Source organism: Aethalodelphis obliquidens, unplaced genomic scaffold (genome assembly GCF_003676395.1).
Source record: "Aethalodelphis obliquidens isolate GAN/ISIS:26980383/991018 unplaced genomic scaffold, ASM367639v1 scaffold26, whole genome shotgun sequence".
NCBI lineage: Eukaryota > Metazoa > Chordata > Mammalia > Artiodactyla > Delphinidae > Aethalodelphis > Aethalodelphis obliquidens.
The window spans coordinates 5,151,416-5,168,532 of record NW_020837970.1 but is presented as its reverse complement, the minus strand read 5'-3'; the positions used below and the strand labels follow the sequence as shown (position 1 = coordinate 5,168,532).

The 17,117-nt window shown below is 40.4% G+C and overlaps 1 long non-coding RNA gene and 1 other non-coding gene across 2 annotated transcripts in view; one reads left to right on the top strand and one right to left on the bottom strand.

The window, feature by feature from the left end:
* Nucleotides 1-17,117, top strand: part of LOC113629051 (uncharacterized) — a 74,778-nt gene that overhangs the window by 5,947 nt on the left and 51,714 nt on the right. The gene's annotated exons all lie outside the window — the stretch shown is intronic.
* On the bottom strand, nucleotides 16,623-16,729 carry LOC113629367 (U6 spliceosomal RNA). Its single transcript, XR_003436502.1, has one exon. It is a non-coding gene; the product is annotated as a U6 spliceosomal RNA (small nuclear RNA).

Below are 17,117 nucleotides of genomic sequence, written 5' to 3'. Positions count from 1 at the left end.
GTATAGGAATGCCAGAGATTTCTGTGCATTAATTTTGTATCCTGCAACTTTACGAAATTCATTGATTAGCTCTAGTAGTTTTCTGGTAGCATCTTTAGGATTCTCTATGTATAGTATCATGTCATCTGCAAACAGTGACAGCTTTACTTCTTCTTTTCCGATTTGGATTCCTTTTATTTCCTTTTTTTCTCTGATTGCTGTGGCTAAAACTTCCAAAACTATGTTGAATAAGAGTGGTGAGAGTGGGCAACCTTGTCTGGTTCCTGATCTTAGTGGAGATGCTTTCAGTTTTTCACCATTGAGGACGATGTTGGCTGTGGGTTTGTCATATATGGCCTTTATTATGTTGAGGAAAGTTCCGTATATGCCTACTCTCTGCAGGGTTTTTGTCATAAATGGGTGTTGAATTTTGTCGAAAGCTTTCTCTGCATCTATTGAGATGATCGCATGGTTTTTCTCCTTCAATTTGTTAATATAGTGTATCACGTTGATTGATTTGCGTAAATTGAAGAATCCTTGCATTCCTGGAATAAACCCAACTTGATCATGGTGTATGATCCGTTTAATGTGCTGTTGCATTCTGTTTGCTAGTATTTTGTTGAGGATTTTTGCATCTATGTTCATCAGTGATATTGGCATGTAGTTTTCTTTCTTTGTAACATCCTTGTCTGGTTTTGGTTTCAAGGTGATGGTGGCTTCGTAGAATGAGTTTGGGAGTGTTCCTCCCTCTGCTATATTTTGGAAGAGTTTGGGAAGGAAAGCTGTTAGCTCTTCTCTAAATGTTTGAAAGAATTCGCCTGTGAAGCCATCTGGCCTTGGGCTTTTGTTTGTTGGAAGATTTTGAATCACAGTTTCAATTTCAGTGCTTGTGATTGGTCTGTTCTTATTTTCTATTTCTTCCTGATTCAGTCTTGGCAGGTTGTGCATTTCTAAGAATTTGTCCATTTCTTCCAGATTGTCCATTTTATTGGCATAGAGTTGCTTGTAGTAATTTGTCGTGATCTTCTGTATTTCTGCAGTGTCAGTTGTTACTTCTCCTTTTTCATTTGTAATTCTATTGATTTGAGTCTTCTCCCTTGTTTTCTTGATGAGTCTGGCTAATGGTTTATCAATTTTGTTTATCTTCTCAAACAACCAGCTTTTAGTTTTATTGATCTTTGCTATTATTTCCTTCGTTTCTTTTTCATTTATTTTTAATCTGATTTTTATGATTTCTTTCCTTCTGCTAACTTTGGGTTTTTTTGGTTCTTCTTTCTCTAATTGCTTTAGGCGCAAGGTTAGGTTGTTTATTTGAGATGTTTCCGGTTTCTTAAGGTAGGATTGTATTGCTATAAACTGCCCTCTTACAGCTGCTTTTGCTGCATCCCATAGATTTTGGATCATCATGTCTCCATTGTCATTTGTTTCTAGGTATTTTTTAATTTCTTCTTTGATTTCTTCAGTGATCACTTCGTTATTAAGTAGTATATCGTTTAGCCTCCATGTGTTTGTATTTTTACAGATCTTTTTCTGTAATTGATATCTAGTCTCATAGCGTTGTTGTTGGAAAAGATACTTGATACAATTTCAATTTTCTTAAATTTACCAAGGCTTGATTTGTGACCCAAGATATGATCTATCCTGCAGAATGTTCCATGAGCACTAGAGAAAAATGTGTATTCTGTTGTTTTTGGATGGAATGTCCTATTAATATCAATTAAGTCCATCTTGTTTAATGTATCATTTAAAACTTGTGTTTCCTTATTTATTTTCATTTTGGATGATCTGTCCGTTGGTGAAAGTGGGGTGTTAAAGTCCCCTACTATGAATGTGTTACTGTCAATTTCCCCTTTTATGGCTGTTAGTATTTGCCTTATGTATTGAGGTGCTCCAATGTTGGGTGCATAAATATTTACAATTGTTATATCTTCTTCTTGGATCAATCCCTTGATCATTATGTAGTGTCCTTCTTTGTCTCTTCTAATAGTCTTTATTTTAAAGTCTATTTTGTCTGATATGAGAATTGCTAGTCTGGCTTTCTTTTGGTTTCCATTTGCATGAAATAACTTTTTCCATCCCATTACTTTCAGTCTGTATGTGTCTCTAGGTCTGAAGTGGGTCTCTTGTAGACAGCATATATATGGGTCTTGTTTTTGTATCCATTCAGCCAATCTGTGTGTTTTGGTGGGAGCATTCAGTCCATTTACATTTAAGGTAATTATCGATATGTATGTTCCTATTCCCATTTTCTTAATTGTTTTGGGTTCGTTATTGTAGGTCCTTTACTTCTCTTGTGTTTCTTGCCTAGAGAAGTTCCTTTAGCAGTTGTTGTAGAGCTGGTTTGGTGGTGCTGAACTCTCTCAGCTTTTGCTTGTCTGTAAAGGTTTTAATTTCTCCATCAAATCTGAATGAGATCCGTGCTGGGTAGAGTAATCTTGGCTGCAGGTTTTTCTCCTTCATCACTTTAAATATGTCCTGCCAGTCCCTTCTGGCTTGCTGAGTTTCTGCTGAAAGATCAGCTGTTAACCTTATGGGGATTCTCTTGTGTGTTTTGTTGTTTTTCCCTTGCTGCTTTTAATATGTTTTCTTTGTATTTAATTTTTGACAGTTTGATTAATATGTGTCTTGGCGTATTTATCCTGTATGGGACTCTCTGTGCTTCCTGGACTTCATCAACTATTTCCTTTCCCATATTAGGGAAGTTTTCAACTATAATCTCTTCAAATATTTTCTCAGTCCCTTTCTTTTTCTCTTCTTCTTCTGGAAACCCTATAATTCGAATGTTGGTGCATTTGATGTTGTCCCAGAGGTCTCTGAGACTGTCCTCAGTTCTTTTCATTCTTTATTCTGCTCTGCAGTAGTTATTTCCACTATTTTCTCTTCCAGGTCACTTATCCGTTCTTCTGCCTCAGTTATTCTGCTATTGATGACATCTAGAGTATTTTTAATTTCATTTATTGTGTTGTTCATCGTTGTTTGTTTCATCTTTAGTTCTCTAGGTCCTTGTTAAATGTTTCTTGCATTTTGTCTATTCTATTTCCAAGATTTTGGATCACCTTTACTATCATTATTCTGAATTCTTTTTCAGATAGACTGCCTATTTCCTCTTCATTTGTTAGGTCTGGTGGGTTTTTATCCTGCTCCTTCATCTGCTGTGTATTTTTCTGTCTTCTCATTTTGCTTATCTTACTGTGTTTGGGGTCTCCTTTTTGCAGGCTGCAGGTTCATTGTTCCCATTGTTTTTGGTGTCTGTCCCCAGTGGCTAAGGTTTGTTCAGTGGGTTGTGTAGGCTTCCTTGTGGAGGGGACTAGTGCCTGTGTTCTGGTAGATGAGGCTGGATCTTGTCTTTCTGGTGGGCAGGTCCACGTCTGGTGGTGTGTTTTGGGGTGTCTGTGGACTTATTATGATTTTAGGCAGCCTGTTTGCTAATGGGTGGGGTTGTGTTCCTGTCTTGCTAGTTGTTTGGCATAGGATGTTCAGCATTGTAGCTTGCTGGTTGTTGAGTGAAGCTGGGTGCTGGTGTTGAGATGGAGATCTCTGGGAGATTTTCGCCGTTTGATATTATGTGGAGCTGGGAGGTCTCTTGTGGACCAGTGTCCTGAAGTTGGCTCTCCCACCTCAGAGGCACAGCACTGACTCCTGGCTGCAGCATCAAGAGCCTTTCATCCACACAGAAAAAAAGGAAAAGGGGAAAAAATCATAAATCTTGCTCTCAAAGTCCACCTCCTTAATTTGGGATGATTCGTTGTCTGTTCATGTATTCCACAGATGCAGGGTACATGAAACTGATTGTGGAGCTTTAATCTGCTTCTGAGGCTGCTGGGAGAGATTTCCCTTTGTCGTCTTTGTTCTCACAGCTCTCAGGTGCTCAGCTTTGGATTTGGCCCCGCCTCTGCGTGTAGGTCGCCGGAGGGCGTCTGTTCTTTGCTCAGACACGACGGGGTTAAAGGAGCTGCTTATTCGGGGGCTCTGGCTCACTCAGGCCGGGGGGGGAGGGAGGGGCACGGAGTGCAGGGCGAGTCTGCTGCGGCAGAGGCCGGCGTGACGTTGCACCAGCCTGAGGCGCGCCGTGCGTTCTCCCGGGGGAGTTTTCCCTGGATCCCGGGACCCTGGCAGTGGCGGGCTGCACAGGCTCCCCGGAAGGGGGGCATGGATAGTGACCTGTGCTTGCACACAGGCCCCTTGGTGGAGGCAGCAGCAGCCTTAGTGTCTCATGCCTGTCTCTGGGGTCCGTGCTTTTAGCCGCGGCTCGCGCCCGTCTCTGGAGCTCCTTTTAAGAAGCATTCTTAATCCCCTCTCCTCGCGCACCAGGAAACAAAGAGGGAAGAAAAAGTCTCTTGCCTCTTTGGCAGGTCCAGACTTTTCCCCGGACTCCCTCCCGGCCAGCCGTGGCACATTAACCCCCTGCAGGCTGTGTTCACGCCGCCAACCCCAGTCCTCTCCTTGCACTCCGACTGAAGCCTGAGCCTCAACTCCCAGCCCCGCCAGCCCCGGCGGGGGAGCAGAGAAGCCTCTTGGGCTGGTGAGTGCCAGTTGGCACCGATCCTCTGTACCACATCTTCTTTATCCATTCATCTGTCGTTGGACATTCAGGTTGTTTTCATGACCTGGCTATTGTAAATAGTGCTGCAGTGAACATTGGGGTACATGTGTCCTTTTGAATTATGGTTTTCTCAGGGTATATGCCCAGTAGTGGGATTGCTGGGTCGTATGGTAGTTCTATTTTTAGTTTTTAAGGAACCTCCACACTGTTCTCCATAGTGGCTGTATCAATCTACATTCCCACCAACAGTGCAGGAGGGTTCGCTTTTCTCCACACCCTCTCCAGCATTTATTGTTTGTAGACTTTTTGATGATGGCCATTCTGACTGGTGTGAGGTGATACCTCAGTGTAGTTTTGATTTGTATTTCTCTAATAATTAGTGATGTTGAGCATCCTTTCGTATGCCCCTTGGCCACCTGTATGTCCTCCTTGGAGAGATGTCTATTTAAATCTTCTGCCCAGTTTTTGATTGGGTTGTTTTTTTGATATTGAGCTCAATGAGCTATTTGTATATTTTGGAGATTAATCCTTTGTTGCTTCCTTTGCAAATATTTTCTCCCATTCTGAGGGTCTTGTTTATGGTTTCCTTCACTGTGCAAAAGCTTTTAAGTTTAATTAGGTCCTATTTGTTTAATTTTGTTTTTATTTTCATTACTCTAGGAGGTGAGTCAAAAAAGATCCTGCTGTGGTTTATGTCAAAGAGTGTTTTTACTATGTTTTCCTCTAAGAGTTTTATAGTGTCCAGTCTTAACATTTACACCTTTAATCCACTTTGAGTTTATTTTTGTGTATGGTGTTAGGGAGTGTTCTAATTTCATTCTTTTAAATGTAGCTGTCCAGTTTTCCTAGCACCACTTATTGAAGAGGCTGTCTTTTCTCCATTGTATGTTCTTGCCTCCTTTGTCATAAATTAGGTGACTACATGTGCGTGGGTTTATCTCTGGGCTTTCTATTACTGTACCATTGATCTATTTTTCTGTTTTTGTGCTGGTACCATACTGTCTTGATTACTATAGCTTTGTAGTATAGTTTGGAGTCGGGGATCCTGATTCCTCCAGCTCCGTTTTTGTTTCTCAAGATTGCTTTGGCTCTTTGGGATCTTTCGTGTTTCCATACAAACTGTAAAATTGTTTTTTCTAATTCTGTGATGAATGCCATAAGTAATTTGATAGGGATTGCATTGAATCTGTAGATTGCTTTGGGTAGTATAGTCATCTTCACAATACTGATTCTTCCAATCCAAGAACATGGTGTATTTCTCCATGTGTTTATGTCATCTTTGATTTCTTTCATGGGTGTTTTATTGTTTTCTGAGTACAGGTCTTTTGCCTCTTTAGGTAGGTTTATTCCTAGGTATTTTATTCTTTTTGTTGCGATGGTGAATAGGATTGTTTCCTTAATTTCTCTTTCTGATCTATCGTTGTTAGTGTATAGGAATACAAGAGATTTCTGTGCATTAATTTTGTATCCTGCAACTTTACCAAATTCATTGATTAGCTCTAGTAGTTTTCTGGTGGCATCTTTAAGATTTTCTATGTATAGTATCATGTCATCTGCAAACAGTGACAGTTTTACTTCTTCTTTTCCAGTTTGTATTCATTTTATTTCTTTTTCTTCTGATTGCCGTGGCAAGGACTTCCAAAACTACGTCGAATAACAGTGGCGAGAGTGGACATCCTTATATTGTTCGTGATCTTAGTGGAAATGCTTTCAGTTTTTCACCATTGAGAATGATATTAGCTGTTGGTTTGTCATATATGGCCTTTATTATGTTGAGGTAGGTTCCCTCTGTGCCCATTTTCTGGGTAGTTTTTATCATAAATGGGTGTTGAATTTTGTCAGAAGCTTTTCCTGCATCTATTGAGATGATCATATCGTTTTTATTCCTTAATTTGTTAATATTGTATATCACATTGATTTGTGTATATTGAAGAATCCTTGCATTCCTAGGACAAATCCCACTTGATCATGGTATATGTTCCTTTTGATGCGTTTTTGGATTCTGTTGGCTAGTATTTTGTTGAGGATTTTTGCATCTATGTTCATCAGTGATATTGGTCTGTAATTTTCTTTTTTTGTGATATCTTTGTCTGGTTTTGGTATCAGGGTGATGGTGGCCTCGTAGAACAAATTTCGGAGTGTTCCTCCCTCTGCTATATTTTGGAATAGTTTGAGAAGGATAGGTGTTAGCTCCTCTCTAAATGTTTGATAGAATTCGCCTGTGAAGCCATCTGCAGAATTCACAGATTCATTTTCCTTCCAGTTCTAAAATTCTATACTTCTATAAAATGTCACATTTCTCCTCTTTGTATTTCAGTGTGATCCCACTGCAACAAAAGGTTTTCTTCAGCTACCCAAGGGTTTAGGCTGTAAAGTGCATGCACTCCACACTAAAAGTAAATTCTTGCATTAGTTATCCAAACTGTTTGAAATGAGGAACCAAATTTTCAGCTCATATCTCCCTCTTTATCAGCAAATAGTAATTTAAAGCCAATTACCAGGGCTGTGATTCCCCAGTGACAGACTGTGGGCTATTAAAATTAATCCTGACAGAAGATCCTTGCTGCTTTCTCCAAGCACATTCAGGCCATTGGTTTATGAACAGGATGAACAGACGGCCCATCCCAGAGGGCTTGAGGGAGGAAGTACGTTAAAATGGCTGCCTGCATCTTTGTTTGCTCAGCTGCTTGGAAAAACTAAGACTGAGGGAAATGGGATTAATCAAGGGGGCAGTTGCCCATGGAAAAAAAATAGGAAGACTCTGGTGAGAAAATTCCAGCCAAATAAGGTTCAAGTCAAAGGGAAAGAATTCTTATCTCTTCAGACTTTCACACGGTTGAGTGTTGTTTGGTGACAAATTTCCCATTTCAGGCCACCACAGTGTTTTATGATATTTTTGTTAGCATGTGAAGAGAGAATTCAGGAAAAAAAATTAAATGTTTGATTCTCTAAAGTTCAGGTGATTTACTTTGTAATTAGCAACATTAATGAAGATTAATGGTTAGATATGTGACTAATGGTGATTGAATAACACCTTTCTATGATTTTTCATATGAATAAACTCACAAATCAGAAAAAAAAAGTCCTTGAAAGCTCACATGTACTGCTGTGTGGTACAGAATATACAGACCCTGTAGCTGAGGCTCCTCCTCCTCCCTCTCCCATTAGGAGACAATCTTTTTTTTTTTCTTTTTTTACATTTTATTGAAGGATAGTTGATCTACAATGTTGTGTTAATTTCTGCTGTACAGCAAAGTGATTCAGTTATATATACTTTTCCATATTCTTTTCCATTATGGTTTATCATATTGGATATTGAATATAGTTCCCTGTACTATAGGGTAGAACCTTGTTGTTTATCCATCCTATATAAACTAGTTTGCATCTGCTAATCCCAAACTCCCAATCCTTCCCTCTCCCAAACCCCTCCCCCTTGGCAACCACAAGTCTATTCTCTATGTCTGAGTCTGTTTCAGGAGACAGAATCTTGAATCAGATGTAAAATATCTTCCCCTCTCCTGACTTATTTCACTTCCCTTTGATGCATTGGCTAAAATTCCACCAATAAGAAAATTACTAGGTTAAAAAGGATCTTCCTTTGAGACAGTAGATATTTCTAGAAGGGTTGTGGCCTATCAGTCATTTACAGTTGAGTATGAATTTGTTCCAAATGGCTTTCTCACAAAAGGCTAGCAGAGGTGATGACTTGCACTAAAAGAGTGGGCTTTTGTTAGGAGGGAAAGCGAGAAAATGGAGAGAATTTTGAGCAATTGGAGAGGAAGAGTAGACCAGAGAAAGTGTTATAACAGAGAGTTCAGGTGCCAGGAAGACCACAGAAGGCCTCCTTTTCACAATTTGGAGAATATGTAGGCCAGGCAAAAAGGGAGGATGTCAAAACCAAACTTTGCTTAGAATTGGTTCAGAGTCCCTGCTGGAGGGCAGACCCTCCTATACGTAAGTGGACCTTGTCTAAGATTCTTCATAAAATATCCTGTACATTGTTTAAGGGAGGTAATTTGCAAAGTCACTAAAGGGTGAAATTTAATAATTTCCTTTCAAGTTTCATGGGAGAGGGATTTGAGAGTTGTGCTGTTAGTGGAGGGAAAGTAGAACCAGGTCTCTACCACAATGCTGGCACACTGTATGTCTCACTCTTTGGAATCTGATGTACATCAGAGGCCATAAAATAAAGAAACTGGTGATCGGCAGCAAAATGGACTTAGAGAAAACTGACCACCCTTCTCTCATGAGACCTGGCCGGAATCAAGTATCTGGTCACCTTTAATTTTCTGGCTTGCATGAAAAAGAACACAGCTAGCTCTGAAAAGCTTCAGCTAGGGGGAATAGGAGAAAAGGAGCAAGGGATGCCCATATAATATAGAGTTGGGAGAATGACCAAGGAAAAAAATGTCATCCTTGATTTTCTTCTCCAAAATTTGGAGGAGAGAATAGTCAAGCATAGTATATAGAGAGTAAAGGTGATCCAGACCAGAGAAGTGAAGGGGTGGTGGTGAAATTTGTCAATCTCCAGCCATGATTTTGGGAGGAGAGGGTTTGTGTACCGCTAACTTTGTGGCCAGTTAATTTCCCCAGGCCTCAGTTTTCTCCCATTTAAAATGAGGGTATTGAACCAGACAAACTCTAAGGTGCATTTCAGTGCTTAAATTATAGTATTCGAGGATGACTGATGTTATTCTTTGACAACATCTGCATCTATTTAAGTTCATAAATGTTGAAGAAATATTTGGTATGCAGTAAACCAGGAAGCAGGTAGCTCCCTTTAAATAAATAGTCATCCAACATTGATGAAGTTTAGGGTATTATCAACCTTTGCTGGACTCCTGTGGTTGCCCATATCTTGTGGGACTGGATCATGTTTTCCATCACCTAGAATTCTTGGGCTTAATTTAATTTTTATATCTAATGGATGACAGCTCTGAGTAATTTAAGATTGTTTATAAGGTTAAAAAAACCTGAAGTTGTCAAAATAGCAGAAGGCAGACAAAGGGTAATGAATGATGTGGGAGGAACATCACTTCAAGCTGACTGGAGAAAAAGGTGGTTTGAAGGAATAAGTATTTTCTTTATAATGCACAGAAAGAAAAACATTAGATAATGTAAATAAAGGGTTGCAGATTCCGGGTCTTTGGCCACATCCAATCTACAGATGAATTTGCTCAGCAGCACAGAGTTTTTCAAAATAATGAATTTGAGTGACTTTAAGATGGACATGTACTTATAATCCTGGTGAGCACCCTTCTTGCCTCTTCCTGCCACCAGCCACTCACCCCCATTATCCTACCACAGACCCGTGCCACCTTGATGCAAACTTCCTGGGCACCAGGACATTTGGGTATGTGATGCAAGTATAAATGAAAAATGTGGGCCAACTCTTTTTTTTTTGAGAGGCTGCAATTACAGTCAGTCATCCATATATGTGGGTTCCACATCCACGGATTCAACAAACCTTGGAACCAAAATATTCAGAAAAAGAAAAAACAATTCTGGAAAGTTCCGAAAAGCAAAACTTGAATTTGCCTGTGAGTGGGAAACTATTTACAAAGCATTTACATTGTATTAGGTATGTAAATAATCTAGAGATGATTTAAATTATACGAGAAAATGTGCATAAGTTTATGCAAATACTACACCATTTTATATAACAGGCTTGAGCATCTGTGGATTTTGGTATTTGTGGGAATATGGGGCCTGGAACCAATTCCCCCACCTTCTCTTGATACTGAAGGATGACTGTGATACCATGGAAACTTCTCAATCACTTCCTAGATCACTTGTTATAGGAAGGTGTTCTTTACCTCTAAATCTGTTTTCCTAAGGCCTTCTGTGTTTTAAGAATCTCTACAGGGAATTCCTTGGCAGTCCAATGGTTAGGACTCCACGCTTCCATTGCAGGGGGCACGGGTTCGATCCCTGATCAGGGAACTAAGATCCTGCATGTTGTGCGGTGCGGCCCCCCCGCCCCCCCCCCAAAAAAGGAATCCCTACAAATGGTTGTCAGGTGATTCATAGAGTTAATGTCCCCACAGATTGTAAACTTCATTGATATTGCAAGTTTGGTTTTGGGGGGCGCGGTTTGTTTTTGCTAGAATCAAGTGTAAAAAGTGGATATTAATTCAAAAGAACTGAACCTTTTCTGGGAAAAACCAGTTAGCATGATTTGTAGTCAGACTAATAAATGCCCTAGTCAAAGGATATAATCTTGTTATTTTGAACAATTGCTAAGAAATTGTTTGCAAGCATCTCTAATAATATATAGAGTTTGTTTACAAAGCTTGATTGAACATTTTAATCTATAGCAAAAGCCATTTTAAAAGGTCAAAGAAAATTATGAATCTTTATGATTACTGTAGAAACATTAGCATCTTTACAACTACATTTTCTGTTTTAAATTCCGTATTGGGATTTTGTGATAAAAAAGGTCAACTTGAGACAGCCCTTATTTCCTTCCCCCAGCCCTCCAAAAATGTTTAAATAAATTTGTGGGTACCATAAAGATATTTTATTTTAGGGTTGGGCCACAAAGTGACCAGTTAAGATTTTTCAGGCTGAACATGCATTGTTTAGGAGGTGGCAAGTTAGAGGGGAAAAGGGAGAATTAAAATATTTGCAAGATGTCATTAATCTCCAGCAAGAGCCAAGAGTTGTTTTTTTCCCCCTTCATTTCAGAACTAATCCAGCTTTCTGTTATTTGGCTCAGAAAAGTCTTAAATCTGTAACAAGAGAGTAACTTCCTGTTCTCAAGAGAATGGCTGCCAAAGAAAACATTTACAAGAAAAGTCCCAGGGCCAAAAAATTGCCTACTCATTATTTCTCAGCCCCCCACACCCCTAATTCAGGAAGGTGAATGCTGTAAATGCTATATGTTAAAACTCAAAAGTATGTGTTGAAAAATTAAGAGAAAACCCCTAAGAACTGTTTGCCATTTATTTATATTTTATTGCATTCAAATTACATCAGTTTTATGGCCTTTGGGCACAAATTAATGTTTCTTATAATATTTTGTTCAGAATTCCACAAAGATTATATTATACCTTCATCTGAATACATTATGGAAGTTTTTACCTGGTACCTTCCCAACTGAAGAAGAGAGAAGCAGCCCCAGCATTCAGGAACTCACCTAGTCCCACCAGCTGCAAGCTGGCCTGATACTCAGCAGTGGGTCTTGGTTTTCTCCTTGGGGATCTATCTATTCAGTGCAGTGTCAGTCAGAATTCCAGCAGCCCATAGGTAGAAACTGACAGACTGTAAAATTCATATGGAAATTCAAAGGTCCTAGAATAGCCAAAACAACTTTGAAAAAGAACAGAGTTGAAAAGCCTATACTACCTGACTTCAAGGGCTTAAGATAAAGCTATGGTAATCAAGAGAGTGTGGGACTGGTGTTAAGATAGACAACTAGATCAGTATAACAGAGTGTATAGAAATAGACCTATGCATGTATGGGCAGTTGATTTCCAACAATGGTACAAGGGCAATTCAGTGGAAAATGGGTAGTCTTTTCAACAAATGGTGCTAAAACAATTAATTGGACATCCATATGCAAAAACCTCTTTGATTTATACTTCATACCATGTATTAGTAATCTAATCCTGCCTAACAAATTACCTCCAAACTTTGCAGCCGTCTCCCTGTGGTCTCTTTGCCTCTGGTCTCTCTTTCCAGAAACATATCTCCAGTCTTTCTTTGGGGCTTGTCCTCCTCTGACAAAGTCAAGTGAGTTATTCTCAAATTTCCATATAAGGAAAAGGAGTCTATGGTTTATTTAATCTTACATTTATCCAGACACAATTTTTTTTTTTTTTGCCCTACTTTCCTTCTGCACAATCCTACTCACAAGTAAGCATTATTCATTGTCTCTAATGTGTGTCCAATAAGAGGAAATCCTTGGGTTTAAAAATATTCATGTGCAACACCTCCTTCACAGTAGTGACTAGTACCAATAGCAGGGGTCAGTTGTTGGTATCGATTGTAGGCATGTCTCTGGCGCAGTGCTGGAAACTTTTCCCATGCTGCTTCGCATGATCATCACAGCAGGCCTCTGCGGGGCGGGGGGTGGGGGCGGGTGGAATTCCATTTCCTTCCTAGGCAGAGCTGCTCATGGGAGCCCTGCACCTGAGAGCAGAGGTGACCCGCCCAAGGGAGTATTGCAATTTAGTGGCAATACCGACTCCAGGCTTCCCACCCCTGTTCTGGAATCAGACGGGCCTGGGTGGTGTCAGGCAATTTTCATCTCTCTTTGAGTTTCCATTTCCTTAACCACAAAATGGTGGTAGTGACATTTTCTACACAGAACTGCTATGAAGATTGACTGCTTGCATGCTGTGCCTAGGTCCGTAACTCTTGGTCTCCTTTACTTCCCCCAGCAAAGCCTCCTTCTGGATACTTTTCATTTATAGATTTCTCCATGCTTATTGAGGTGTGGAATGAGTCCCCTCCTTTATAGGAAACTGCCCCTAAGGAGCTTACATGGATGAAGAGAAAGGAAATGGACACGATGGTCAGTCTTTTGATGTGAGAGTAGAAAAGAGGGGAGCAGGAAAAAAGTACCCCTGGGATTCAGAGACATCAAAGACTAGGAGGAGACAGACTCACTGGGAATAATTTTCGATGAGGATGAGGGTATTGAGGGTACACATCTGTGTGTCCCCAGCACCTGGCATGCACTGCTTGAACTGAACTGGCCTCTGAGTCTGGATGTCAGGGAGATCACTATGGTCTGATGTGGCCTGAAGTAGGACGGGAAGGAATCCTGCCCTTCCTGTCACACCCCTCACCCCACCCTCTGTCTTGGGGACCACCCTAGAACTCCTGGAGCAGGCCAATGGCATTTGGTGGGGAGAAAGAGGGTGCCCAGAGTAGACAGACACGTGGACCAGCTCAGGTCCAGTCTTGGTTGGTGCACCCTCTGTCGGGGAGACCGTGTCACATCACCAAACTCCAGAGACTTCCCAAATGTTCCTCTCTTCCCAGCTAGCCCTGAAAGGAACCCTCTGGGGCATGTGCCACCCAGACTCAAACCCCATGTCAGGCACGTGGCCTGAATTTTTTGTCCCAATGGCTGACTCTTGCTTCTGACTGGGACACCAGCTTCTTCTAAGTAAGCCCAGTCCTATTTCCATTCGGCTGCCCGGTACTCTCTGGGCCCTGAGGACACTTAAAGGCCTGCATCTCACACCTGCACGGTCCCGAGCTCAGGTATCCAAAGGCAATATCCTGAAGGAACTTTATTCACTGCCTGTTTGGGGGGGCGTGCCTGCGTAAAGCAGGCAATTTTATACACACCTTCATTTCTCACTCCCAGTGTTGGCAACGGAGTCAGGAAAGAACATCCTCATACTGTTGGTGAGAGCTTTCAGTGGACTCCAATTTCCAGAGGCCAAGTTGGAACCACGTACATGAAAAGACTTAAATGTGCCTAACTTGTGACCCAGCGATTCCTCTTCTAGGAATTTATCGTAGGCAAGTGTACAAAGACATGTGTACAAGACGGTTCAGCAGAGGATTGCTTTAAAAAGAGTAAAGACAGCCTCCAAAATTCCAACATCAGGGGATAGGTCAAGTAAACCATAGTACCTCAATAAACTGGAATCCAGCTAGCTGTAAGAAATAGTGGTGTAGCTCGATACATCTGTATCTATATAGAATGATATGTAAGTGATTATATATGTGGTTACAAAAGTATGTAGTGACAATAGGTAGCACTTACTAAGTGCTTACTATGTGCCAAGCACTATTCTAAGAACTCCACAGATATTAGCTCATTTAATCTGCACACAGTGACAGTTGGGAAAGAACCGTCACTGATCCCATTTTACAGGGACTCAAAGAGGTTCTGTGCTCAAGCCACACACTAATGACTAAGCTGGAACAGTCTCCAGAGCCCACGTTCCTGAATACCACGATTCTGCTTCTCAGTATAGGGTCCTATGTGTGCTAAAACAAAATGAATGGGGGAGGGGGGTGTGTTTAAGAAAGTCTGGAAGGATTGGAATGAGAATATTAATTGAGGCATTATCATAGGAATACATTTAAAAAAAAAACACTTAACACACTGCTGTTTTTCATTTCAGTTAGATAAATTTGCTGTGTAATATTAGAGATCATTCCCCTAGTTCTACACGATGCCCGTGCTTATGAGGAGGTTGAAGAACAAATGGCACTCTTTCAGATGGTGGGTTGAGTGTCACTAATTTTGACAAAGGGTTGAGAAGGATCAGCTCTGGTTTTTTTCAGTTTCAAGTCTGTACCACTGAGGAAGTCTCTTCAGTGGTCTTTTTAAATAGTTCAAATAATCTTTAAAATTCTCCACATGTTGAAGGTATATATAAAAGTATAAAGGGCCCAGGGACACCTTTAATGCTATGGAATGATCCCTGGCATCCTTTGAATTTAAAATCACTAATTTTTTTCCTTTTTTTGACTGTTTTAAGAAAAGAAAAAACAGGACAGGGGCGGTGATGTGGAGTGCTTGCAGAACAGTCTTTGTTGTATTAAAACCGACATTCTTTATGCCATGTTTCATTTAGAAGCTGTTTCCACACCAGCTTCTCCAGGGGCCCAGGGGTTGCCATACCTTCTGCCACTCTGAGTCCTGCTTCCCTACCTCCTGGTCCCAAGGCCTGCCTTTTCCTGAAATGCTCCTCCTTGGGGCTGCGCTAGGAAACGGTTTCTCATGCTAGAGCAGCTCAAAGAGTGAAGGTAGCCAGGAGTCAACAGTGCTTTAAAACACACCTCAGAATGGCAGCACCCTCCTCTGCGTCCATCCCCAGGCCAGGCCTCTGCGTGACCTACCTCAGTTGGCACTCACATTGGCCTATCAGGCGTGATTTTCCTTTTTTGAGTTGAAGTGTAGTTGATTTACAGTGTTGTGTTCATTACTGCTGTACAGCAAAGTGATTCAGTTATAGATATATATATTCTTTTCCATTATGGTTTATCGTAGGATATTGAATATAGTTCTCTGTGCTATACAGTAGGACCTTGTTGTTTGTGCATTCTATGTATAAAAGCTTACATCTGCTAACCCCAACCTGCCACTCCATCCCTCCCCCAACGCCCTCCCCCTTGGCAACCACCAGTCTCTTCTCTATGTCCGAGATTCTGTTTCATAGGTTCATTTGTGTCATGTTTTAGATTCCACATGTAAGTGATATCATATGGTATTTGTCTTTCTCTTTCTAACTTACTTCACTCAGTATGATAATCTCCAGTTGCATCCGTGTTGCTGCAAATGGCATTATTTCATTCTTTTTTATGACTGAATAGTAGTAATCCATTGTATATATGTACCGTATCTTCTTTATCCATCTATTGATAGACACCTAGGTCGTTTCCATGTTTTGGCTATTGTGAATAGTGCTGCTATGAACATAGAGGTGCATGTTTCTTTTTGAATTATAGTTTTGTCCAGATATATGGCCAGGAATAGGATTGCTGGATCATATGGTAACTCTATTTTTAGTTTTCTGAGGAATCTCCACACCATTTTCCATAGTGGCTGCAGCAACTTTCATTCCCACCAACAATGTAGGAGGGTTCCCTTTCTCCACACCCTCTCCAGCATTTGTTACTTGTAGAATTTTTAACGATGGCTATTCTGACTGGTGTGAGTTGGTACCTCATTGTAGTTTTGATTTGCATTTCTCTAATAATTGGTGATGTTGAGCATCTTTTCAAGTGCCTATTGGTTATCTGTGTTTCTTCTTTGGAGAAATGTCTATTTAGGTCTTCTGCCCATTTTTGGATTGGGTTGTTTGTTTTTTTGTTATTGAGTTGTATGCGCTGTTTGTGTATTTTGGAAATTAAGCCCTTAATGGTCACATTGTTTGCAAATATTTTCTCCCATACTGTAAGTTGTCTTTTTGGGTTTTTTTTATGGTTTCCTTTGCTGTGCAAAAGCTTGTAAGTTTGGTTAGGTCCCATTTGTTTATTTTTATTTCTATTGCCTTGGGAGACTGATCTAAGAAAACATTGGTACGATTTATGTTGGAGAATGTTTTGCCTGTGTTCACGTCTAGAAGTTTTATGGTGTCATGTCTTATGTTTAAGTCCTTAAGCCATTTTAAGTTTACTTTGTGGAAAAAATATGGAGTGCTTCATGAATTTGCGTGTCATCCTTGCTCAGGGGCCATGCTAATCTTCTCTGCATTGGTCCAATTTTAGTATATGTGCTGCCGAAGCGAGCACCGGGTAGGTGTGATTATCCCAAGTTTTTAGAACATGAAGTTGATATTCAGAGAGCTTTGATGACATGCCCAAGGTCCCACAACCACAATTTAAATAAAAATTTGGTTTCAAAATATGCGTTTTCCTCTTGACACTGTCCTGACTTGTGGTGATTTACTCAACTGAGTTGCTTTGCTTTCTTTCTTTGGCTTTTTTTTTAAGCGGGGGAGTAAGGGGTAGAGAGTTTGGGCACAAGGGAGCATGATTTTTTTTTTTTTAAGTAAAAATGATTTTTTTAATTTTATAAACATGAATGCATCTTAGTGTTTCTAGAAGGTAGGTTAACTAGATAAATTTCAGGGTTTAAAGACACACACACACACACACACACACACACACACACACACAC